The following is a 26983-nucleotide window of genomic DNA, read 5'->3' on the forward strand; positions in this document are numbered from 1 at the left end:
GTTTTTGTGGGGAACCCTGGGAAACAGAAAATAATTTACTACTAGCATGATTATTTAATTTTTTCTGAATTTAGGGTAATGAGAACTTCGTGGTCTCTAACCAAAACTATTTTAATTGTCCAAATATGCGGCTTCGAGTGTGGACTACTGCTGGAACCTAGACTGTAGGTGGCTCTCAACATTGGGAGCCCTCTTATTCCCATACATAAAGATTTTTGGCCTTAGAGGCGTCCCCCTCAGGGGAACTGGCTGAGCGTGGGGATTGGTGCCTCGCCCAGAGGATCTGTGGGTGCTGCTCCAAGCTGCGACCCAGAACCCGCATTCCTCACATCTCCCGGTGAGGATGAGGGGGGAGTCCCTCAGCTGCAGCTGGAATCTTTGTCTTTCTGTCGGCTTACAAGTGAGTGTGCCCCCCCAGCTCTTGAGGGTCAGACTGCTGAAGTCTGGAATCCAGTGGTGCTCTTTTAAGGACACGGGGCTTTCATGCTCTCCCGGCTCAGTCCCTGGGTGTCGTGTCCAAGCATAACAATCTGACCATGTTATTTTCCTGCTCAGTATTTGCCATGGCTTCCACCAGAATCCTTAGCAAGTGAACCTGGGCCTTTTGCCTTCAGCCGACACGCCTGTGCCAGCTCCCAAGTCTTGCAAAGTGCCTACTGTTGTCCCAGACCAGACTTCTTCCAGAAGCCTCCCTGTGCTTACTAAAATGGTGATCATAGGCCTTTCCCAGCCTGGAATATTCCTGTCACCGCTACAGGCTGAAGCCTTCTCTCACCATTCCCCAAGACAACCAGGGTGGGTCCTCCTCTCCAGCCCACCACAGCTCAGCACTTCTCAAATCTGAGGTGTCCAGACCATCTGGCACTGGGGTCCTCAGATGCCCCCAGCAGCTGCAGGGGCAGGCTGCACTTGGAGCAGGAGCTTTAATGAATTTTCCATGCTGCTATATTTTTTTAATACACAATTTTTTAAGTTTTTATTTTTATTTTAAAGATTTACAGAACAAGAGAAGGAGACAGAGAAAGATCCGTCCACTAGTTCACTCCTCAAATGGTCACAATGGCTGGTCAACAGCTGGAGCTGAGCCAATCTGAAGCCAGGAGCTTCTTCTGGGTTTCCCATGTGGGTACAGGGACCCTAGGACTTTAGGCCGTCCTCCACTATTTTCCCAGGGAGATGGATAATCAGGGAGATGGATGGGAAATGGAGCAGCTGGAACATGAGCAGGCACCCATACAGGATGCTAGCGCCACAGATGGAAGCTTAACCTACTACACCACCACACCAGCCCCCCACCCCTGCCAATGCTGCTTTCATAGCATCAAAATAATCGTTTAATGCCATTTTCCAAGAACTTTTTTGAATCCCCTCATCTTTGCCACTCCCACCAGAGTTCCTTGAGGTGAAGGAATGTTTGGATGTGTCCCATGTGAACTGGCAGAGCCCCTGATACACAATGGGCATTTTATACATTGTTTGTTTAGCAAGTAAATCCATATCAGAAGGATTTTATGACTTACCGGGCCAACTGCTGTATGTGTTCATGGTAGCCTGGAGTGAATCACAATTGCTCAAGTCCCAGTGACTTGAGCCTCTGCATTTACACCCAGTTTCGCAGAGAAGTTCATTCTGCTTCTTGTCGCAGAGGTGAACGTTTCTGTGAGAAGTGATTCCAACATCCCACCTTGGACCCCACGCACTTGCTTCTCCCCTTTTCCCACGGTCCTGGTCATCTGGCAGTGGTATGTAATCTGGCTCTTAGCTGAGAATGCCACCCCCCACTCTCTTGCAGCCCCTCCCCCTAGTCCTCACCCACCTACCTGTGATAAATGCGTTTAAAACCTAACAGTTTCGGGCCCGGCGGTGTGGCCTAGCGGCTAAAGTCCTCGCCCTGAAAGCCCCGGGATCCCATATGGGCGCCAGTTCTAATCCTGGCAGCCCCACTTCCCATCCAGCTCCCTGCTTGTGGCCTGGGAAAGCAGTCGAGGACGGCCCAATGCATTGGGACACTGCACCCGCATGGGAGACCCGGAAGAGGTTCCTGGTTCCCGGCTTCGGATCGGCGCGCACTGGCCCGATGCAGCTCACTTGGGGAGTGAATCATCGGACGGAAGATCTTCCTCTCTGTCTCTCCTCCTCTGTGTATATCTGGCTGTAATAAAAAATGAATAAATCTTTTCTAAAAAAAAAAAAAACTAACAGTTTCAACAGAATAAAACAGACCACTTATGTCCCTCTGCCAGGTTCAGCCACAGAGCCCTAGTTCCAAACACAGTGGTTTGGGGAGGGTGATGTTCTGGGAAGGACAGGACCCCAGGCAGTGGGATTGTGTCCTCCTGACACACCCAAAGACTCCTCCTTCACCCTTTTAGCACCGTATTTAGGAAGCAGCCCAGCCCAAGGTCCCTCCTCAGACCCCCAGCACACCGAGCCTCTGGCTCCCAGAACTGTGTGGGAAAGCACTAGCGTTGCCGACACCCAGTCTCAGGCTGCTGTGGTCTAGGAACAGCCCAAACAGGAACATGTAAAGTCTTCAACGTCATGTGCATGGCTTCCATTTCTCATTGAGAACTGCAGGCGTCATTTGTGATTGTCCCAGCACTTTCATTTAAAACGCTTAACATGAGTGGCAGGAAAGAATATTCTGTGCATTAATGAGGAGCTTGGAGAGAGTGGATGTTAATGCATAACCTGGAAAAGCCTGTTCCCTGTCCCTTATTTATGCCCTTGGTCTTACACGTACACATATGTGTCCAACAAATATTACTATAAAAACAGTACAACCAAGGGCAGGCCCTTGAGCAGGTGCTGTCTTTCCCATAATGTCAAAAGATAGCCACTGATGTCAGTTTCATTCACAACCTAACAAAGAAAGGTACCTTGTGTTTGTGTGTGTTCAGCACTTGGTGCTGTTTTATGTAAACATTTTATACCATAGCATCAAACAATTTACTCCTTTGTTTTTTAAAGATTTTTACAAGAAAGGCAGATATTATACAGAGAGAAGGAGAGACAGATCTTCCATTCACTGTTTCACTCCCCAAGTGGCCAGAGCTGAACCAATGTGAAGCCAAAGAGCTAGGAGTTTCTTCCATGTCTCCCAGGCAGGTGCAGGGGCCCAAGGCTTTGGCCCAACTTCTGCTGCTTTCCCTGGCCACAAGCAGGGAGCTGGGTGGGAAGTGGAGCAACTGGGATATGGACTGGCACCCATATGGGATCCCAGCACATTCAAGGCAAAGATTTAGCCACTGAACCATCACGTGAGGCCCATGACTGTCTTCTGTGACCTTCCCCAGTGGTAGCTGCTCAGGTTATTTCCAGTGCGTGGTTGTCACCGACCATGGTGCAGTGAGCGGCTGTGCATTTGTGAAGCAGCACACTTGTCAGAAGGTCGCTGCAACTGGAATGACGAGGCCTTGAGGAATGCATACATTCTGTGTTAATAATTACTTGGTGCAGACTGCCTCCTGCAAAGGCTATACCGGTTTTTAATCTCTCTCACAGTATTTGAGAAGGTTTTTATTCTCCACTGTTCTGCTCTTCAAAGTGTAAGGCGTTTTAAAACAGGCAAAATGATACTGATTATGAGCCTGGCACTGTAGCCTCGTGGCTAAAGTCCTCGCCTTGTACACACCTGGATCCCATATGGGTGCCGGTTCATGTCCCAGTGGCCCTGCTTCCCTTCCAGCTCCCTGCTTGTGGCCTGGGAAGGCAATGGAAGATGGTCCAAAGCCTTGGGACCCTGCACCCACATGGGAGACCCCGATGAAGCTCCTGGCTGCTGGCTTCGGATCAGCTCAGCTCTGGCCATTGTGGCCACTTGGGGAGTGAATCAACAGACGGAAGATATTCCCCTCTGTCTCTTCTTCTCTCTTTATATCTGAATTTCCAATATAAATAAATAAATTTTTTAAAATAATGATAGTGAATGAAAGCCAGAGTAATCCCAGTGGGGTGGGAGACTCCCTGGAGGGGCGTTCTAAGGTCATCTTTTTCTTTTTACCTTGTTAGGAGTTTGGGTTACCTGGGTATATGCATTTGACAAACTTCATCTTAAGATTCATGCTCTTCACCAAGTATACATATTACCTGGCAGTGAGGGGCAGTAGAGGGAGGAGGTGGGGGGAGAACTGCCTAAACAAATATTGAACTCTGATTCATGATACACATGCATAAGTGTTAAGAAATCAAGCGTACTTTATGTCTGCCACTTGCTCTGAAATACACCTTAAAAACATAGATAGGTAGGGCCCGGCGGTGTGGTCTAGCGGCTAAAGTCCTTGCCTTGAAAGCCCCGGGATCCCATGTGGGCGCCGGTTCTAATCCCGGCAGCTCTACTTCCCATCCAGCTCCCTGCTTGTGGCCTGGGAAAGCAGTCGAGGACGGCCCAGTGCATTGGGACCCTGCACCCGCGTGGGAGACCCGGAAGAGGTTCCTGGTTCCCGGCTTCAGATCGGCACGCACAGGCCCGTTGCGGCTCACTTGAGGAGTGAATCATAGGATGGAAGATCTTCCTCTCTGTCTCTCCTCCTCTCTGTATATCCGGCTTTCCAGTAACAATAAATCTTTAAAAAAAAAAAAAAAAACATGGATAGGTAGACCTGGAAGGAGCTGCTAGCTTATGGCTTATGATCCACTCAGCTCTGTCTGTTGCAGCCACGTGGGGAGTGAGCCAACAGATGGAAGATCTTTCTGTCTCTTCTTCTCTCCGTAAAGCTGCCTTTCCAATAATAAATTAAAAAAAAAAAAAAAAAACCACACAAACATCTTGGTGGTAGGCATTTGGGTTTATTTAATAAATATAATCTGTATCTGTAAGAATACACATACATATATGTAATGTTCTTGGTTTCCCCGCGTATTTGAAGTTTTTATAACTGGAGCTTGGCCTAGCAGTGGAGGCACTGTGTCCTGCTTGAGTGTTTGGGGTCTATACCTGCTTCTGTTCCTGACCCTGGGAGGCAACAGTGCTGCCTCAAGCGATTGGGTGCCTGTCACGCACATCAAAGAACTGGATTGGGTTCCCAGCCCCCAGCCTCCAACTCAAATAAGGACTTTGCAGCCTTTTGTGGGGAGTGAGGCAGCAGACAGATGTACTCTGTGTGTCTCATACAAGTTTAAAAATAATTTCATACAAGTTTAAAAATAATTTTAATTTGGAGAGATCAGCTTACAGGGAAATCAAGCGTATTAAGCATGTAACATGTACTTGTTCCTAAGACTATTTAGTTTTTCTAGGAACTCATTGAAGGCTTCAGGGTTCCCTCTGGTCTCCCAGTTGTCTCCCTGGCCACCTGGGCTGCCTGATGCCCATATATCAGGGCACCTTGGCGGTGTCGCCCCTGCACAGTGCCTTACCTCATATTGGCAAGCCACGCTCCTTCATTTCCTTGAGATTCCTGCAAAAACATGTTCTCATGAGGCAGTCTCTGAAATGGAAACTCCCACCTCAGACACTCTGTTCCCATTTCACTCCTGCCAGTGTTTTATGGGTTATTATTATTATCTCACTCATACACTTTGTCTGTCCTGTTTATTGTCCAGCTCCCTCATCGAGAAGGCACCGTCAAGACTAGAAATTTCTGCCCTTTTGTTCACTGCTTTGTCTTAAGTGCTTAGAATAATCATTGACAGAGTGCATGTTCAATAAATATTTATTAAGGGAATAAAAGAAGGAGTGTTTTAGAATTCCATTTGGCTGTAAGTAACAAAGACTTAACAAAATGTTAACTTAACCTACCCACATTTAAATTGTGCAGAAACAAACAGTTCAGACCGGGTATGTAGATTTAGTGGTGTTTGAGATCCAGTCTTGACTGCGCTGCTGCTCATAGATTCCCAAGGTCACCCCAAGGTCCAAGTGGCTGCTAGAGCACCATCCATTACTTCCACATCCTAGACCATCAGAAGGAAGAAAGAAGACACAAAGAGTGTCCTTACCCATTTAACTTCTTCCCAGAAGGACCGTGTAGAGGGTTCTACTTCCATTATATTGGCCAGAATTCAGTCACTGTGACTGCAAGGGGGCTGGAGAATGTGGTGGGCTCACTGATCAGCCGTGGGTTCAGCTGAGAAATTAGGGTGCCTTGGTGGAGGCAGGAGGAGCCCACAGATCATGGATGCTAACTACCCTAGGTATCTAAGAGTCTCAGTCTCACTCTTTGGCTGAGGTTGGATGAAGAGGAATAGATGTTCTATTCAAGTCCCTGACCTTTATCCAGGCCACACGACATCACTGGTGGGTGTGGCAGAACACAACTCAGGTGTCTCGTTGCTTCCTTATTACCAGTCAGAGTTTATTGGCAAAACGAAAGAAAGCTGGAGACAAGAGTCCCTGGGCAGTACTCGAGCACATAGCCCAGTTCTGAGGGGTCACATAGCCCCACGGGCCCCGGCATCTATTTTAGGAAAAGGCCAGATATATTTAAGTATAACAGGTTAGAGGGATATAGTACCATGTGAAAACCCTGATTTCTCTCTTAGACCTTCTGGGAGTGCTAAAGTCATATACCACCACTTTATAGTGTTAAATATTGAGCTGTTGCGTGTGGGTTTCAGGTAACTGTGTACCTGCAGTGAAACCACGAGAACATGGACTAGGAATTAGTACCACAACAGTCTTGGCCAACGGCTGTTAACTCCCTCTTGGGTCATAGGTTTCCTTTGGGGTGTTTATGTGTTTTTCTTTTTTTTTTTTTTTAATGTCATTGCTTTATTTATTTGAGAGATAAACAAGCAAGAGAGAGAACGTCCCCTCCTAAGTACAGTGTCCCAACCTGGATGGAATCCAAAGCCAGGAGCCAGGCACCGCTTACGTGGCAGTTACCCTCTGCTGTGTCAACAGAAAGGTGGAATCAGGGCCTGAGCTGGAAATCCAACCCGGCTACTCTGTCACTGGGATGTGGGCGTCTGAACATGGCCGCTCTGTGATAGGGGGGTGTGGGCGTTTGAACATGGCCGCTCCGCCATGGGGGTGTGGGCACCTGAACATGGCCATCTGCCACGGGGGTGTGGCCATCTGAACATGGCCGTCTGCCATGGGGGTGTGGGCACCTGAACATGGCCGTCTGCCATGGGGGTGTGGCCATCTGAACATGGCCGCTCTGTGATGGGGGGGTGTGGGCGTCTGAACATGGCCGTCTGCCACGAGGGTGTGGCCATCTGAACATGGCCGCTCTGTGATGGGGGGTGTGGGCGTCTGAACATGGCCGCTCTGCCATAGGGGTGTGGCCACCTGAACATGGCCGCTCTGCCATGGGGGTGTGGCCATCTGAACATGGCCGTCTGCCACGGGGGTGTGGCCACCTGAACATGGCCACTCTGCCATGGGGGTGTGGGCGTCTGAACATGGCCGCTCTGCCATGGGGTGTGGGCGTCTTAACCCTTAGGCTAACTGCTCACACGTGACTTCCACACCCGCCTCTGGAAAGGTCAATGTTCACTGCTGTTCCTAGTGAGGAGTCCCGACCTAAGGCACTCCAGGAAAGCTTCTGGGAAATGTTCTCAAAGGAAACCCGTTGTAGGTCCCCAATTTTTTGCCGACGTGCACACCAAAATCCCTGTCGGTGTCCCACCACTCGTGTTTATTCACAAAATCTCTCAGACCATTGCAGTAGATCATTTTTAAAAATATAAATGGTCAGGGCTGGTGTAGTGATGTGGCTAACCCTCAACCTACAAGCACCAGCATCCCATATGGGTGCCAGTTCAAGCCCTGGCTGCTCCACTGCCCACCCAGCTTCCTGCTTATGACTTGGGAAAGCAGCAGAGGATAGCTGAAGGTCTTAAGCCCCTGCACCTATGTAGGAGTTGGGGAAGAAACTTCTGGTTCCTGGCTTCAGATCAGCTCAGTCTTGCCATTGCAGCCATTTGGGGAGTGGACCAGAGTATGGAAGAGCTCTTCCCTCTCTCTCCATAAAAACCATCCACAATGGCCAGAGATGAGCCAGTCGGGAGCCAGGATCCAGTAACCTACTCCAATTCTCCCGTGTGGGTGCACAGGGTCTCAAGAACTTGGGCTATCCTCCTCTGCTTTCCCAGGCCACAAACAGGGAGCTGAATCAGAAGTGAAGCATTTGGAACATAACCTGGTGTCCACGTGGTATGCTGGTGCTCGAAGCTAAAGTATTAGCTTGTTGAGCCACAGTGCCAGCTCCCAAAATAAATATTTTCTTAACAATATAAATAACCTAAGCAATACATGTAGGCCTGTAGCTTGTTTTTGTTACTGCCTTAGTGCATGGTGCATTCTTCGTACAGTTCTAACCTGCCTGTACTTCTAGAACAGAAAAGAGAAGCTCGCAGAAGGGGGCAAAGAAGGGCATGAGAACTTGTGGCAAAGTTGAACTGAGGGCAGTGCCTCCACAATTTCAATAAAGCCCAAGGTTTGAGATCCTGAAGGCTAGGAATTCGGTGAATAGCAATTATGCAGCAAATTCTAACTTATAAAAACAAGAGGGCTTATCTTAAAGCTCCAAAGAAGTAATTTTAGGGGAAGAAAAGAGGGAGAAAATGACAGAGGAAAAGACAGACACATCGCGACAGCAAGACTCAGAGGCAAGGTCTCTGGTGGACATGCATTTTCCTTCCTCCGATCCTACCATTCTCTGCAGAATTCCTCTCCTCCCACTGCAACCATTGGGCAGGAAAACCTCAGGGGCTGCACACTGCCCACCCCAGAGGCTACCAGGGAGACCAGCAGGGGACTACAAGGAGGTGATGCCAATACATGAAAGGGGCTGCCCAGGCCAGAGCTTTGCCTCAGATGTAAGCTCAAAGATCATAGCCCAGAACAGTGCAGGATCAGCATGTGGGAAGTTACCTGAAAGGGATAAAGCTGATTGAGAGAAGGGGTGGAGCCCAGATTCCAGCCTAAGGGGCCCTCCAGCCTGACACACTCCATCTGTCATCCCCAAACTTTGAGGAGCTGTGTCAGTTGCTTCCCCTTTCCTGGCTACTCTTCAGGAGCCCAGAGAGATGAAGGGCCTGTGGATGAAAATTTGAGTCCACAGATAAAGAGCATGAGGTTGGAGAAATCTCAGCCCTGTGAAAGGCAGCAGGCCACTAAACCCCAATGGAAGAACAAGCCGTGATGTCAAAAGGAACATAGTAGAATATTCTCAGAGAATGCTTTCGGCTAATTGGAAGCAGGAATAGGCAGAAACTGGAGAACTGCAGAATGCAAGACTGGAGAATGTGCAGATGTCATGGATGGCCTGGGATACAGACCAGCCTTTTAAGGGGTCTTCAAAAAGTTCAGGAACATGCCTATGATGAGGAATCTATGCAGGGCATTCAGAAGCATTTACGTAGGGTCAGCGTTGTGAAGTGGAAGATGATGCTGTTACCTGCAACACCAGCATCCCATGTGAGCACCAGTTTGAAAACCAACCGCTGCACTTTTCATTCAGCTCCCTGCTCTTGCACCTGGGAAAGCCCAGGCACTTGGGCCCCTGCACCCATGGGGGGAACCAGGATGGAGTTCCAGCCTCCTGGCTTCTCCCTGGCTCAGCCCTTGCTGTTTGGGAGAGAACCAAGGGATAAAATATCTTTTCGTGCTCCCCATAACCCTGCCTTTCAAGTAAAACTTTGAAAAGATTTATTTATTTTTACTGGAAAGGCAGATTTATAGTAAGAAAGAAAAACAAAGAAAAAGATCTTCCATTTGCTGATTCATCGTCCAAATGGCCACAATGGACAAAGCTGAGCCAATTCGAAGCTGGGTACTGGGAACTTCATCCAGGTCTCCCATGTGGGTACAGGGTCCAAAGGCCTTGGGCCACCCTCTGCTGTTTTTCCAGGCCATAGATAGGGAGCTAGATGGGAGGTGGAGCAGCAGGGACACAAACTGGTGCCCATATGAGGTGCCAGTGCTTGCAGTTGGAAGATTAGTCAGTTGAGCCATTACACTGGCACCTTTAAAGAGAAAAAAAAAAAAACTTTTTGGGTCCGGCGCAATGGCCTAGTGGCTAAAGTCCTCGCCTTGAATGTGCTGGGATCCCATATGGGTGCCAGTTCACGTCCCAGCAGCCACATTCCCCATCCAGCTCCCTGCTCGTGGCCTGGGAAAGCAGTCAAGGATGACCCAAAGCCTTGGGACCCTGCACCCACGTGGGAGACCTGGAAGAGGCTCCTGGCTCCTGGCTTCAGATTGACTTAACTCCAGCAGTCACAGCCACTTGGGGAGTGAATCATTGGATGGAAGATATTTCTCTCTGTCTCTCCTCTTCTCTGTATATCTGACTTTCCAATAAAAAATAAACAAATCTTTAAAAAAAACTTTTTACACTAAAATAATCCTTTTATTCCATCTCTTGACAAACTTTTGAAATACCTCTCTATGCAAAAAAAACAGTCAAAAGATGAGGTGAAGGATGAATTCAGAAGGTATCAAGATGAGATAAAGAGAGAGAAAAATGTTCGACTACAAGCGGGGCAGAGAGCAGAATAACAAGATAAAGGAACTCTGAGTGAAACAAGAAAAGGAATTGTTTGAAGAATCCTGGCTACAACGTTGATTCTGCAGCTTTTTAGAAAGCAGATACTGGCTTCATTGTTTCAATAGCTTCATTTTTTGTCCCCCTTCAGTGTTCAGAGCTGTAAAGGAGACACAGAAGCTGCCTGCGACTGTCAGAAGCCAACAACTGAACACAAAAACACAGGTACTGTTCAGAACTAGGAATGAGAAAGACACGCTTCCAGTGATTGCACACGGGTACTGAGTGACAGGTGCTTTGCTGGCAGGACACCTGAGGGCTTGACAGCAGGTGGTTGGGCACCAGCAGGACACTCAGATGGTGCTTGAAGAAGTCTTGGGAAGTAGTGGACTAGCAGCTGAAAGCTAGGTGCCAAGAAGGTCCCAGTCATGTGAAGGCCAGGGCGGGCAGCATCCCAGGCAGAGGAAATGAGGTTGGCATTTGCTATTTACAAAAGGGAAACCGTGACTGGGGCCTGGTGAACAGGTGGGTGGACCCGAATGGGGCTAAGAGGTAGCTTCGTGGTGGCCTGCTCATGGTGGCCATGTAGACACTGTTGAGGAGGTGGGGTGAGTAACCAAGAAAATATCCTCTGGGTATTCGCTAGTGTAGTTAGTGTTGTTGCTTTGTATTTTTCACCTGACACCATTCAACTTTCACCTACAGAGCAGGAATTTTTCAAGTACAAGTCCGAAGAACCTGGTAATTTAAAATCTTTTAAAAATGATTTTAAAAACAGTATTATTTTCCCTTTTGATACAAAAATTTATTTTATTTGAAAGGCAGATCTACAGAGAAAAGGAGAGACAGGCAGATCTTCCATCCTCTGTTTCTCTCCCCAGATGCTCACAACAGTTGAGCCGCTGCTCTCCCAGGCCACATGTAGCGAGCTGGATCAGTAGTGGAGTGGCTGGGACTCGAGTTGGTGCCCATTTGGGATGCCAGCACCTGCAGGTGGAGGATCAGCCTGTTGAACTGTCTGGCCTCCAAAAAGAGGATTGTTTTCATTATCTCATCATCTGTCATGCACATTTCCAAATGAATTCCTTGCATCAAAGAGAAGAACCATGTGCTAATACACACATACATACATGTTTGTATGTGGAAGCAAAACAAGTTATCTTGCTGACATTCACACTTTTTTTTCCAGTTAATTTGACAGATGCTTGCTGAGGTCCTGTGTGCTCGCTGTTCGCCATGTGAACCACGGAGAAGTCACAGGCTGTGCCACAAGAAGACCACAGGTGGGTCAAAGAAGACTTTCAGGAGCCTCTCTGGTGGGGCAGGTACCAGGGAGACATGGCATGAGAAAGGCATCCTCAGAGGAAGGACGCGTTGATCCCTGGCGAGATTTGTCACTCAGCGAGGATGAGTATGATAGAGGTGGCAGACTGGTGTGCAGTGTCTGCAGCAGGGGAACATCTAATGTTCCTATCCAAAACTTAAGCTCTGTGGGTGCAAAATGGGTCAGATTTCACATAGAAATGAAGGGCCTTTTTGTTTTCTCTCCAGAGGGTGCTCTGGCTTGCCTTCTGAGAGTTGGGAGATGGATACCAGCCAGAGGGACCTAGAGCTGCCTGATGTGGGAACTCGGCAGTCCATTCAAGGACCACTTCACCTGCCACAGCGCCGAGGCCACTTAGTGCAGCAGCTTGGTTTATGTTACCAAGACTTCAAGAGTTCTTCTTTTAATGTTTATTTATTTGAAAAAGAGAAAGAGACAGGCAGGCCAGGAGATCTTCCATCTGCTAGTTCATTCCCAAAACACTTGCAATTGCTGTGGCTAGACCAGGCTAAAGTCAGGAGCAGTCAACCATGGGTGACAGGGACCCAAGTACTAAGGCCATTACCCGTTGCCTCCCTTGATACGACAGCAGGCAGATGGAAGCAGAAGCCGAGTTAGAACTTGAACCCAGGCACTCCCAGAAGGCAGGTGGGTGTCCCTGGCCATATCTTGACCACTCCCTAGAATTTCACCTGGGATTGCAAGTCCAAGTCTCGCCCAACCCAAATTACATGGCCACTTGAACTCTGCCCAGTGTGCTTCCGGGCATCTCACCTGGAACCTGAGATGTTGATGCGTTTTTGTTTTTTTTTAAACCACGGTGACTCTGAGGACATGATGCCTGAGTTCTGAGAGCTTAGCTTTCCGCAGAGCCCCCTGCAAGTATCCTAGTCACACGGAGGCAAGCCCTTGGAATTTGGGTTTATCTACTCAACGCTGTGGGCTCCAGACCCAGGGCCTATTCTTTAACAGCACGATTACTAAATTGCCATAGCTGAGCAGCTTGTAGACTGGGGTTCTGTCAGCTCTTCACGTCTGGGCAAGACAGCATGACCTGCACACGCTCTAACTGGTAATGAACCAGCATGTCGCATCTTGCCATCAGCCCTGCTCTGGTGTCTTCTGAGGTGGGAAGCGGGAGAGGCAGGTGGTCAGTGCATACAGAGAGGACAATAAATTCAGACCCCATCACGAAAAGGTGGTTTCCTCACAGATTTTCCAGACCAGCAGTGGAAGGAGTGAGCAATTCATTTTTATTCTGGATCCTGTGGAAAACCTTCCCTCCCGCCCCTGGAGCTGGTGAGTCACTTCCTCTGGAGAAACCTCTGGAAGCTTCCCCTGGAGAAATTTCTGGAAGCTTCCCTTCTCTCCCAGGCCCCGCCCTCAGGCAGCAGGCTGCGTGCCTCAAACAGCCTTTGAGATGTCCACAAGGTTTCTCCACACAGGCGTTCTGATCAATGTCAAGTGTCCGAGTCTAAGTTTGGCTTTTTTTTTTTTTAAACTCCAGGAAAGAAACGCCCATAGAAGGTACAACGGGTTGCGGGTTTCTTGTATGACTCATGGAAATTTCTAAAACGATAACTATTGGCTCAGCAGGAGCCCAACACAAGGAACACTCTCCACTAAACGAGATGCCATGGTGACAAGAAACAAGAAGAGAGTATTCCACAAATAAAATGACTCCAATTCCAGGCTTGGTGGGGAGAGATCGGGCAGGAGGCAAGCCTCACTCTGTGAGTTTCCTGTGGGCAGGCCAACCTCCTGAATGTTCTTACTGAGGCCAGAATCTTCCCTGAGAGGTCTCGGGTCCCTCCTGCTCATGAAGGCATATCAAAAGGCTTTGGCTCTATACTTTGTTAAGTCTTTGTTTAGACTCTATTTGTGGCTTATGATAATATTGTAGCAAGTATAAAGATGAATGAGGGTGAACATAAAATATTTTCTCCTTGAAAGGAAAAGGGAAAATAAATATATATTTTTTTCTTTTGGAGTGGAGATCCACAACCCGCTTGAAACATCCTGGATGAAACTGTAAGGTGGGAAGTGACAACTGGTGACAACAAGAGCCACATTTAAAACAAGAGCCACAAACTGGTGGCCACCTGAGCTATTTTTTTATGAAAAAAAAAAAAAAAATCAGTGTTATTTTAGCTTTCCGTCAGCTTAAAAAAAAAAAATTCCTAAGGAAAATACCATACATGAGCAGTCGTACATCGTGAAAATGCTACTATAACTACTTACTGGAAGCTAGTAATAAGTAGCTTGAATTTGCCTTTTGCTTGGTTTATGCTATCTAACAGATAAACTGTTTACACAGTAGCATCAGTAACACTGTTCTTTTAAAAATATTTATTTATTATTTTTTTATTTACTTGAATGCCAGAGATACAGAGAATGACAGAGACAGAAACAACTCCTGTCTTCTGACTCATTCCTCAGATGCCCACAGTGGCTCCGCAGCTGGGTCGAGCTGGAAACAGGAGCTGGGCACACAACCCAGGTCTCCCATGTGGGTGTCAGGGAGCTACTCACTTGAGCCATCACTTGCTACTCCCAAGGATTGGCATCAGAAGGAAAGCTGCAGGTGGGAGTGGAGCCAAGACTTGAACTCTGGCCCTTGATGTGGGGGTGGACTTCCCAATTGGCATCCTGATTATTGGACCAGCTGCCTACCTTACTGCTGTTCAGAGTTCACACACACAGACTCTGGACTGCTGGTGGTAAGGAAGATGAATAACAAGATGTAGTGAGAAGAGACGAAGGCCCTGGTTCTATACCTGCCATGAACTAGCCACCCGCAAGTGTTTGAAAGCCACAGGCGAGGGAATTGTGAGAGGCACCAAATCTGGACAGCGTCAGCCCACTGTCCAGGCCATGGCCAGGACACTCCTGCCACTGTTCATGGACCTGTGGCCAGTGGTGAGACTGGCACAGAGCGGTGGGGACCTAATACTCCAGAACACATTGTGGGGTTGGTGGGAGGGCAGACACACCTTGAGAGCCAGCCCCTGACTCCCTTGGAGAAGCATGTGGTGGTGGGAGAAAGCAGGTGGCTGACAAGGTCAACCACTCTGGGGCAGGTGGGAAGGAATGTTCAAGGACACTGTGTATTCAACTGCCCTCCTTTTTGTGTTTAACCTTTTTATTTATTTAAAACAGAGAGAGTTCCCATCCTCTGGTTCTCTCTCCCCCAAATACTGATCACAGTCAGGACAGGGCAGGGCTGAAACTGGGAGCAGGAACTCAATCCAGATCTCTCATGTGAGTGGGAGGATTGCATTGCTGGAGCCATCCCCACTGCCTCCTGCCGTGCGTTAGCAGCAAACTGGATCAGGAGCTGGAGCCAGAGCTCAGGTAATCTGATGAAAGACATGAGTATCTTAACCGCTAGGCTAAACACACTGCCTCCACTATCCTTCCCCCCAGCTGCAGGGAGACAAAGTGCAGAAGGCAGTTCAGGAAGAGGTGATCTGGGGCCCGAGTAGGCCTTCTCTCCAAACAGGCTGGCCCTGTGCTGCCATTCCCACTACTTTTCTCTGTTCATCCTACCTGGTCAGCGCTACGACCTGCTGGGGTGGGAGCGCTTTCTCTCTACCAAGGAAACAGGCCAGGAGCCAAGGAGATGCTGGCTGCTGAGGATGAGGGTTGGTGGCCCTGGACCAGAACACAGGTGAGCCTGGGCTGTTTAGCCGGTGGAGCCTAAAATCTTTAGAAATAACTTTGGGATGGAAATCACGTTGGTACATCTTTTTTTTTTTCTTTCTGATTATTAAAAAGTACATGCTTTGGGGGAGGAAAAATCTGAAAATATGTGAGGAAAAAAACATTCATAATCTTTTTAAAAATCGAATGATTTAAAAATTGTTCCTGTGTGGGAGACCTGGAAGAAGCTCCTGGCTTCTGGCTTGGGATCAACTCAGCTCTGGCACTTGTGGCCACTTGGGAAATGAACCAGTATATGGAAGATCTTTCTCTTTGTATCTCCTTCCCTCTGTAAGTCTGCATTTCCAATAAAAACAAATAAATAAATAAATAATCTTTTAAAAAACATGCATTTCTGGCAGATGTCAAAGTTGGGGTACATAATATTAAACCACTGGATGGAAGATCTTTGTTTTTTCTCTCTTGCTCTGCTAGTTGAATAAAAAAATTTTTTGAAAAACATTTGTAATCAAATATTTGAGAGACTCTGGAAATCATTCCATCTATTATTTCTTTTTCCAAGTATTTTTCAGCAATTGACACACTATATATTTGTTTCCTTGTTTATTGTCTCTTTAACTCCAACAGAATATTTGCTTTGAGTGCAAATACTTTTCATTATTAACTGAACTACTCATTTTTTTAAGTGAGAGGTTATTTTGTCTACTCTATTCAAGGTGTCAGTTCTAGTTAGTTAGCTTACGGGATTTGGCATTTCATCCTCCCAGGTTCTTTCCTATTATCTTCCTGAAGCATTTCTGGTTCTCACTCCGTATTGCTGAATCCAGAGGTCAATTCATAGTCCTCACTCAGCAGAGCCAGTCACATCTTTTGTTTCCCTTGAAACACCTCACTTGCAGGGGCCACATTCTTCCTGCCGTGCCCGTGCCCGTACCCGTCTGGCTGTTTCTTGTTAGACTGTGTGGCTGGCTCCTTCATATCTCCTGTCTCTACCCCCTGGAGTGTTCCATACTTAGTCCCAGACTTTCCTTCATCACCTACACTAAACCATCTGTATTCTAATTCAGTCTCAGGATCTGCAACATCAGCTCCGTGCTCATGGCGTTCAAATGCACATTTCCGTCCTTGACCTCTCTCTGGAGCTTCGGCCTCACAGGCCCAGCTGCTTATTTAACATCTGCCCTTGGGTGTTTAATTGACGTCTTGGTTTATCAAGATGAAGACGGAACTTTTGAGATTTTTCCTTCCAGTTGTCCTCACCTCCAATCTTCCCCATCTTGCAAATGACAATTTCATCTTTCTAGTCACCCAAACCAAAATCTTCAGCTTAACGTTTCTCTTCTTCCCATATCCCACATCAGCAAACCATACCCATTCTAGCCCAATGCGCTGTCACTTCCACACTGGATTATTATAGTAGCTGATTAACTGCTATCCCTGCTTCTGCTGTCCTCAACACAACCACCCAAGCAATGCTGTTCCATAAGAAATCAGTTAGTGCCCCTTCATCACAACCCTCAGGGGCTCCCTTCATCCTCACCGAAATCCTTTTCTGCTTTCTTAAAGTTAACTTTATCTCATTTTGTAAGAATTCTTTTTGTGCGCATTAATGGCTTCAGATATTTTCAGGCCTGACACTGTGGCATAGAGGGCTACACCTCTGCTTGTGATGCCAGCATCCCGTATGGGCACCAATTCAAGTGGCAACTGCTCCACTTCTATAGTGCCCAGTGGTTCGAACTAGATGTTTTTTTTTTTAAAGATTTATTCATTTTATTACAGCCAGATATACAGAGAGGAGGAGAGACAGAGAGGAAGATCTTCCGTCCGATGATTCACTCCCCAAGTGAGCTGCAACGGGCCAGTGCGTGCCGATCTGAAGCTGGGAACCTGGAACCTCTTCCGGGTCTCCCACGCAGGTGCAGTGTCCCAATGCATTGGGCCGTCCTCGACTGCTTTCCCAGGCCACAAGCAGGGAGCTGGATGGGAAGTGGAGCTGCCGGGATTAGAACCGGCGCCCATATGGGATCCCGGGGCTTTTAAGGCAAGGACTTTAGCCGCTAGGCCGCGCCGCCGGTCCCCGAACTAGATGTTACGGTAAAAGCCTAGTGCAATTAGGATCAACATTTACAGTATATTGTCTTTAAGTAGAAGAGGTTACCCTCCATAACGTGGGCCTCATGCAATTAGTTTAAGGCCTCAGCAGCAAAAACTACTACCTGGAGACGGAGTTTGCCCCAGACTGTTATGTGGAGTTCCTACCTGAATTTCTGGCCTGTCAACATGCTCTATAACATTCAAATTTGCCATTTCCTATGATCACATGAGCTTATTCCTTAAAATTAGAGAAAGAAAGAGAGAGAGAATGCATATCTCTGTGGAAGAGGCGAGAGATTCCACACACAAAACGGGTAAACATTCCCAGGTCTGCATTGGGTTGGTAGAAACTTACAATATTTTTAAACAAATTTATTTTTTGTCTTTTGCCTCCCTTAAAAGTAGCATAGAATGAACACAGGTGTTTGTTTTGTTGCCCTATTATCTCTAGGAGTTTGTTCCCTTAAAACAAACAAATAGAAACTTTAACGAATCTGACATCTGGAAACAGTGGTGCAGGGCTGTGACAGTGGCTGTCTGCCCCCTTCCTCAGTCTCCCATCTCTCCTCAGCACCCGCCTCCAAATTACCTGCCATTTCCTGTCCCGTGACTGTCCCTCCCTCATCACCCCCCAAAAAGGACAGATGCATCCTTGGGTGGGACATCTTGGTCGTGTGTAAGTTGAGTTCCCTTGCCCACAGTGGTGCTGGCGTACCACTCCCATCATAGGCCCTCCTGCTCTCACTTTCCCACTCTGGCTCTTGGTGTCCATGATTGTGTCCCAAAGTGCAATTCCTGGTCTCCCAAACATTAACTCCACAGCTTAGCTTGTTTTTCTAGGGGTAACAGGATGGGCAATCTTGGCCTGATACATTTAGCCCCTGGCTTGACCTCAAGTTCCCTCTTCCCTGCTTCCCCTTTTTTAAGATGACCTTGAGGGAGCTTAGGAGTTGTTTGAGCATTGGGAAAATACTGGGAGCAACTAGGCAGACTATAAAAGAGGCAGGCCAACTTCAAATAAATGGCATTCTCTTTACAAGAATGACCCACTGTATGTTGTCTTTTTTGTAACCCTAGTCCCTCCGCTCAACTTGGGTACGCGGCGATGCGGGCGTTGCTGACACCAAAGACACTGCTTGTACTCTTGCCTCCTGATGCTCTTCCGGGGACCAAGACAGATGCTTGACCCAAACTAGGCCACAGGCCAGACACCACCGAAGCACATCATCTGACCTTCCAAACAACTTTTTGGGGAGCTAATATCACTTCCAGGTTACAGGTGGAAGGAGGTCAGATTTGGAGAGCTCATATATCTTATCTGAAGGCATGTGGCTAATAGGCCACAAAGGATTGAAATATAGAATATTGAACTCATGTGTCCATGCTTTTTAATCACTGTAGGTACTGGGATACAGCACAAGGTACCTCACATATCTTTGCTGGTTCATATTTATTGGCTTCGAGAGCATTTTGGTGACAGAGAAACAGAAGTTTCTTGTAACCAATTAGCAATAATCACGTTGTAGTCATCCCAGTGAGCTCTAGGTTGGGCACAAGAAACTTTCTCTCTCTCTCTGGCTTTTTATTTATTTATTTGAGTGGCAGATTGATGAAGAGAGAAAGAAAGTTTACTCTCCAACCTCTGGTTTGCTCCCCAAACATTCTGGTTTACTCCTCAAATATCTGCAATGACCCCCAAAGCAGGTCCAAAGCCTGGAACACAATCCAGGTCTCCCACATGGGTGGCAAGAATTCGGTTACTCGATCCATCCCCATTGCCTTCCAGAATCCACAGCAGCAGGAAGCTGGAGTCGGGGCCTGGAAGTGGGGTGCAAACCCAGGCACTCCAGCTCATGGGCATCCTAACTGCTAGTCCAAACACCTGCCCCAGAAAGTCCTATTCTGTCCAACCATGTCAAGTTCAACAGTGTTTTCTTTTGTCCAGGCTCTGCTAAAAGATAAATCTGGTTTTCCACCTGACCACAGTTTCTGCTGATTTTTTCTAAGCACTAATTGCCTTGCTTAAGATTAATTGTGTGATAAATAAAGGTTCCTAACTGCCAGCTGGGTGAATGTTGGATTCCAGCTGGTTGTGATGTTGAGTGAGGCATGTTCATGACCCCATGATGGATTGAAAGACAATGGTTCACAGGCTCTGGATGACCTGCATTTGAACCCAAGCAGTCTTCTGGCTACTGACTTTGTCACACTTTGACTTTGTTGCAAGGCAAAATACCATGTGCTCCTCTAACCCCTACGTTGGCCTTCACGAAGAGTAAGACAAATGTTTTGTGGTTCCTAGAAAATGTTATAAGATTGTTTCCCAAGTTAGGTCATCGTAGCTACAAAATTTTTGTTTTGGTGGGAGATGTGGCCAAAAGCAACAGAACCAATGTTCAGCCATTATTTCAGGAGAGAGAGAGAAAAAAAGAAGTCTTCAGATTAGCCAGGGGTTGCTATCTCTCTTTCTGAAACAGAAGCAAATTCTTCCATCTGGGCCTAAAATATTTTTGAGATAAGTCTCCTTCTCTTTATAAACTTGGCCTATTGGCTGGCATCCCCAGGTTTTAAAGTGACCCATACATTTTTGGAAGGCATTTTAATTTTATAAGGCAGTTTATCGTGAATTCGTTTTGTGAAGTGTCTTGAGCCTATTGAAAGTGAAAACAAACCAGATTCTTAAGCTAAACACTCTAATTTTTTCCAGTGGGCATTTAAATATAGGTCATCATTTTAAATTATATACTTGGGAAGATGCATGCTTTTTTTTTGAACTTGTACAGATCAGGGAACGGATGTCAAAAGCTCCTCTCCAGCAGTTTCAGGCACCAGAGAGGCTATAATTTCATAGCTCATGTCAGACTGACTTTCCAGGAAGGAAGTGTCCTAACTGGTTGTGTTTGTGTCAATTTCTGTGGTGTAAATACTCTCTTACTGTGGCTGGTTTTTAAGCTACTGGAGACAAGTTAATTGGCCTCACAAAACTCTGGAAAATTAACAATTGGCTCAAATGAGTTCCAGCACTGCAAGTGGCTCAATCCATTAATACCTCAAGCTTAGACTTGGGAAACACCTGCTGGCTGGCTCATTCATGTGCTGGAGTTGATCTTAGAGGTTACCAGGACATCACACAGCAAATGCTGGCAGTAGCACCTCTGTACCTGGTGTGGGTGTCACTCAGTGTCTTGGTCTATTTCCTGTCTCTAAAGCAGAATGCCTAAGACTGAGGAACTGGTGAAAAACAGGCTAATCCTCCACTTGCAGGTGTCAGCATCCCATCTGGGTGCCAGTTTGTGTCCCAGCTGCTCCACTTCCCTTCTAGCTCCTTGCCTGTGGCTTGGGAAAGCAGTGGAGGATGGCCCAGGTTCTTGGGCCCCTGCACTCGTGTGGTATAACCAGATGAAACTCTTGGCTCCTGGATTCAGACTAGCTTAGCTCTGGCTGCTGCAGCTATTTGGGGATTGAACCAGTGGATAGAAGATCTTTGTCTCTCATTCTTTCTGTAAATCTCAAGAAAAGCAAATAAACTTTACAAAAAAAAAAAAAGCACAACAACAATAGAGGTCTAGCTTTAGCTTGGGGTATGGTTCTAGAGTCTGGGAATGCCCATGGCACAGTGCCAGCACCTGCTTAGCCTCTGCCGAGGGCCTCATGAGGAGGAGAAAGTGGGCAAGTGCACAGGACACGGGGCTCAGCTCCTGTGAGAGCCACCCCATTCTCCCATCCAAGTACTAACCAGGCCTGGGCCTGCATAGGAGATGAGACTGGGCGTGTTTACGTAGCTAACCAATAGCTACCCTACTCTCAAGAGCAGGTTAGTCATCCATTCATGAAACTCATCCGCAGGACCTGAACACCTCCTGCTAAGGCTCCATCTCCTGATGCTGCTGCATGGAATGTTTAAGCTTTCGACACGTTTGAGGGTATGCTTAAACCATAGTATCTTGAAGAAAGAGCAAATCTGATCCAAAACATGCCCTTTCATTGCTATTCTAGCTGTGTCCTACAATTAGCGTCACTACAATTAGAGTCCAAGGGCCTTTTAGAGGCGAGGACCACTCGGCTCTGCGGCTCCAGTTGGGATGGCCATGTTCGGCAAGGACTGACCACAGAACAAAATAAGCAAGCAGGACTTGAGCCGGGTGCCATCCTCTGAAACGGAGTTGGGTTTACATCTGAAAAGCCACAGCGATTCAGAATGCCTGGGAAATGCCTTCATGCCCCATCTGTCTCTCTCTTTCTCCACCTTCTTAAAATAGAAAGGCCTTGTCTGAAGAATTAGTTTTCCATTTCACGTCTCCTGTAAGTACAGCCCTTCTGCGGGCTGGTGCCCTGTTTCTTCCTTAATGACTGTATTCCTGTTCTGTTCCTCTGCGTTTCCTCCAGCAGGGTAAAGGTCAGTCACCGCAGCAGAGGGCACGTGAATGTGGACTTGGGGCTGCGACTCGCCACGGCCATGCCCACTAGAGCTGTGCAGTCAGCAGCACAGAGCAAGGGGGCTGGGGCACCCCCAGAGCTGCCAGTAGAAACCCTTCCAATGCTTTATCTTTGTTGTAGCCACTGCTGGCCTTCCTGTCTGGCAGTGCCAAGGTAATCCTCCTATCTTTTATTTCTTTTTGAGAGTTAGGAAATTCATAAACATACACTTACCCAGGAATTCTGATATGTTTGTGATTATTCCACATTATAACATGTAACCCTCCCCAAAATATTTAATGGTATTTTAAAAAATCTACACTAAGTCATGCTGGACATTCTTTTTTGATAAAACAGACCCATTTTCTCTGTGAAATGAATTAATATCCATTTTAATGGTCGACATAGTATTTGAATCAAAATGCTTAAGAACCAAAAGCATTAAAAAAAAAAACTGAGAAGAAACATGGGTGTTTGGTGCATCAGTTAAGGCTCTGCTTGGAACACCTGCATACCGTACAAAGTCCCTGCTGGAGTCCAGGAGCCTCTGCTTCGTGTTCAGCTTCCTGCTAGCGCACGTCCTGGGAGGCAGCAGGTGGTGATGGCCCGAGTACTGTGTCCTTGTCATCCTTGTTGTTGGACCTGGTGGAGTTGCAACCTCTGGCTCCAGCCTGGCCCAGCCTTGGCTGTTACAGGCATTGGAAAAATAAGCCAACAGACAGAAGATCTCTCTCTCTCTTTCAAATAAATAGATTAAATAAATAAATAATTTTAAGACAAGTTAAAAAAAACAGAAGCTACTTTTTTTGGGCTACTTTGTAAGCTTCTATTTGAAAAAAATTGGGAAGAAGGGAAATGATTAGAAAACAAATCTGAATTATCATGCCTTAGGGAACTGAGCCATGATAATTGTTAGGCAAATGAGGAGATGGTCACATTGAGACAGGGCAATGATATTTCTCATCTGTAATTTTTTAGATTTAATTTCTTTAGATTTATTTCAATTTATTTGAAAGGCAGAGTTACAGAGAGAAGGGAAGAGAGAGAGAGGAGGGATGGAGGGGGAGAGACAGAGAGTGAGAGAGCTTCACCTGTTGTGCTGTAACGCTTGCCTGCTTATTCCGAATGTAAGGCTGTGAACGTACATTTCCATCAGAAATGTCTCACACATGTGAGTGCCCAACTCTTTGGGCTCCATCTCCTAAATGATGCAAAGCAGGGTCTAGAGCATGCTCCTCTTAGGGCAGAGTGGGTTTGCAGTTGGCCAACCGAGGTTGGACACTGTATTCCTGAAAGGAGAGTGCCTGACTCAACGTGAGAGCGGTGATAAGCCTATTTAAGGATGCCTTCAGGAGAAGTAAAGAGCAGAAACCATAAATCCCATGGCTCAGTTTTGATTTATAGAAGCTGTGGCTGTGAACCAGACTTCTCCAAACTCAGTCCCGAGGATGCACTCTGCCAGGGTCGTGACTTACCACTGGGCAACGAAGTCATGGGTGTGGCCGTTTCCCACACGTAATCAGAGTGGCAATCGGTTGGTGTGACAGTCTCGGTGACGTTCTAAGGCTGTGTCCCATCAGCTTGTGTGCAGGCAGGCAAGTCCAGGCGTGTCCTGAGCTCCCTACTGCCATTCACCTCAGTACGGTAGGTTTTAGCTCTTAGCTGAATTATGAACAAAATTCTAGGTGTTGAGACCATGATACAATCTGGTGACACAAAGGAGAATTGTACTGGAGGGGGGGCTACCATTTATTCTCAGCAAAAATTTCACAGAGGTCTTTGGAATTTTTCTTTCAATTTCAAACTTACAGAACAGGTACAGGCGGAGTCAAGGCACATTTCCACTCCCTTTACCTGAATCACCAATTATTGCGTTTTACTTCAGTTGCTTTATTAGTCAATTCGTTTACTTGTGAAATACACACAAAGTCATATCAGTATATACACATAGAACTCATCTTTTGCACTAAAGAGTAAATTGGATCTTGTGCTTCCTTATTCCTAACCCAGCGTGTGTAAGAAAGTTTCATAAGAAAGACATGTGTTCTTATGTATTACACAATCAGTGTTGCAGTCAGGCATTTTATCTGGTGTGATTTCATTGACTAATCCACATTCTATCTTTACATGCCATCAGTCATCACACTGTTGTGCACTCTAATCACCCTCCCCCCTTTTTTTCCCAATCTAGCATGGGCAGTGTATTTAGGATGCCATCCCCCCCTTTTTGGACACCATCATTTGAGCAGCAGGAGGACAGTTGATTTCAGAAAGATCTGGGTTTTCTGGTGCTTGTTGGAATTTCTGCAGTAGATGAACAGGTTGGATGCTTAGTTATCTTTGAAGTTTCACAGTGTTCCAGCCTCTGGCTTCTATTCCTAGAGCATCTTTAGGCCACTCACGTGTGTGCCGTTGGAGAGGGAGCTTGCTTCACAGCGTGTTTGTCACACTCCACACTGACTCAGAAGTTCCAGCTTTATTGAATAGCTTGTCTTCACGGATGGGGGCCTGAAGGAGTGGGCATCTAGCGGTAAGGGTTCTGCCTTTTTGCTCCTGGGTTGTTGACCAGGACCTTGCTCAAAATGAGACTCTCCATGGCCTATTCTCTTCCTGAGTTGATTCAGGTTCCTGGAAAGGTCTCTGTGTCTATGTAAGCATCCCTCTTCTACATGCAGTCACACTTGGGGAAGAGTTGGATGGGTAATCCAATTTCAGGGCAGTGTGGCCCTCTTGTGGTAGACATTTTTATGTCCTAGAGAAGGAATGAACTAGAAGGAGCAGAACTCAGAATACGAGAGCCCTGAATGAAGTTGCTAGGGCAGAGACCAAAGCACCAAGGACTAGGGAACTCACACTGTGTCTGGAAGCTGGGATCCAAGTGTTAGCAGGATTGGCTTCTTCCAATCCTCCCTCTGGGAGCCACCAGCTATCTCTACTTTGTGTGGGTGTCAGGATCGCAAATACTTGGGCCATGATATGGTGGTGCCCAGGTGCATTAGTTGGGAGCTAGATCAGAGGTGGAGGAGCAGGGACAGGAACTGGAGCTTCCAAATGTGATACTGGAACCGCACAAGGATTAGGAGGAGAAACAAGTGGTCTTCTCTAACTGCTGTAGGAGTGGCTGGGGATGTGGTGGCCATGTATCTACCTTAGTGCCTTGGGCTGCTCTAATAGTTACTGTAGATGGGCTGACCCAAACCACAGAAATTTATTTCTCGTGGTCCTGGACACTGGCAAGGGCAAAGTTGGGGTGTGACAGGCTCAAAGCTGGGTGACAATCCATTTCCTGCATCCTCGCATATTAAGGGGTGAGGGAATCTCTAAGCCATTCTCTTTTTAAAAGATGTTATGCGTTGATTGATTTGAAAGGCACTGTAACAGGAAGGAAAATAAAACACACCGATCTTCCATCCACTGATTCCCTCCCTGTATGTCCACAATAGCCAGTGCTGGCGCAGACTGAAGCAGGAGCCAGGAAGCTCATCTCCTGCATGAGTGGCAGGAATGCAAGGACTTGAGCCACCAACTGCTTCCTCCCAAGTGCCTTAGTAGAAAGCTGGATGGGAAGAGGAGGTGGGGGATTCCACCAGAGACGCTTGGTATGGGATGGAGAGTCCCAGTGTTGGTTTAGCTGCCATACCACAACATTCGTCCTCTCGGGGTCTCTTTTGTAAGGGACCAATCCCATTTCATAGAGACTCTGCCCTCATAGACAAATCACTTCTTGAAGGTTCCATCCTCAATCTTCAAATCACCCATCATGCCATTGGGACCAGGGGTTGAGTTTCAATATTTGAAATTGGGAGGCAGGGCAGACACAGACCTGTAGCACCCTCTGAGTACTGACCATCTTCTTGATTGCTGGCTCATCGCGTCACTGCCAGAGTTGTGCCTCCCTTAGCCCTCTCTCTGACCATTGGTACCCTAGTGAGGCGTGAACCTCCAGCTTTTTTTCCTGGTGGGTGTGGTAGTTCTGAGCCACCTGCTGGCAGTGTCTGTTTGAGTCTGCATTTTCCCACAACGTGGCTAACCTTTCTTGCGTACTAGTGCTTCCTGGCGTCACTCCACAGATGAACTCTGATAGTGTGCTACACCTGCACAGGCCACAATGATCGTATGCTACCTCAGCACAGGCCACATATACAAACGCTAGAGGTGCTGCAAGGTTACAGCTGCCCACACCTCCTCATCCATGCCAACCCCTCTGTCTAGGATTCTTTTCCTGCCCCTCCTGGTGTCTAACAGTGTACTGGGTAGATTTCTGTTTTCAAGTGTTTGCCACATACTGGGTATTTTTGTGGGCACAGATGTGTCTGCTGTAGCCTAAGTACAAGGCCTTGACCTTGTTCAATGTTAAACTCTTTGTAACCAACCATGCATCGCACGTCAATAGCATCCTGTGTCCCGTCCCAGCGCCTTGCATTGGAGTAGCAGGCTTTCTTGTTTTGTGCTTCCGGGATATATTTTTCTCAAGTGGGGTAGATTGAGTCCCCACTTCATTCCAGTGAAACAGAGCCACAGGCCCACATCCTCGCCACCTCCTTGGGCTGAGTCATGCCTGCCCCTCCCCCCCGACTTGGGCTGTGGCCCCTGGCCTTACTTTGATCAGTGGGATGAACACAATGTGTGTCCGTGTGGTTGGCTGCTCTTGTGCGTTTGTCGTTGCTGGTTTAGGAGGCTGAGGGGCAGCTGGAACAGAGCTGACCTCTGTGTCCAGAGGACACGCAGCTGGCAGGAGAGCCAGCCTGCCCCCCTGCATGCCTGGGAGCACCCTGGTACACACTGCTGGTCATGGCATGTCACTTAGTGCGTGGGACGATTTGTGTGATATCCAAGGGAAGGAATGGTTTATGGAGAGCTCTTCCTGTGTACTGGTTTTGCTCTCGGGGAAGACTGACATCAGTTTACTGTGTTGTTAGCACAACCTCTGTACCTTCAAAAGGCTCTCAAGTGACTCACAAACTTATATTTTTTTCCTCTGGCTCTGATAACCACAGCTCTAATTTGCAGTACAATTAGGTGCAATCCATACAGGTGGTAAGGATGT

The 26983-nt window shown here is 47.2% G+C and overlaps 1 protein-coding gene across 1 annotated transcript in view; it reads left to right on the plus strand.

Annotated features, from left to right (window-relative positions):
- The first annotated feature begins 10681 nt into the window (after nt 1-10681).
- The window catches only part of BFSP1 (beaded filament structural protein 1), a 37548-nt gene continuing 21246 nt past the window's right edge, over nt 10682-26983 (plus strand). Inside the window, exons 1-3 of the mRNA XM_058679538.1 lie at nt 10682-10714; nt 11626-11719; nt 12974-13059. The gene's annotated coding sequence lies outside the window, so the exon portion shown is untranslated. The remainder of the gene's footprint in view (nt 10715-11625; nt 11720-12973; nt 13060-26983) is intronic.

The sequence above is a fragment of the Ochotona princeps genome, chromosome 22, assembly GCF_030435755.1.
Source record: "Ochotona princeps isolate mOchPri1 chromosome 22, mOchPri1.hap1, whole genome shotgun sequence".
Taxonomy (NCBI): Eukaryota; Metazoa; Chordata; class Mammalia; order Lagomorpha; family Ochotonidae; genus Ochotona; species Ochotona princeps.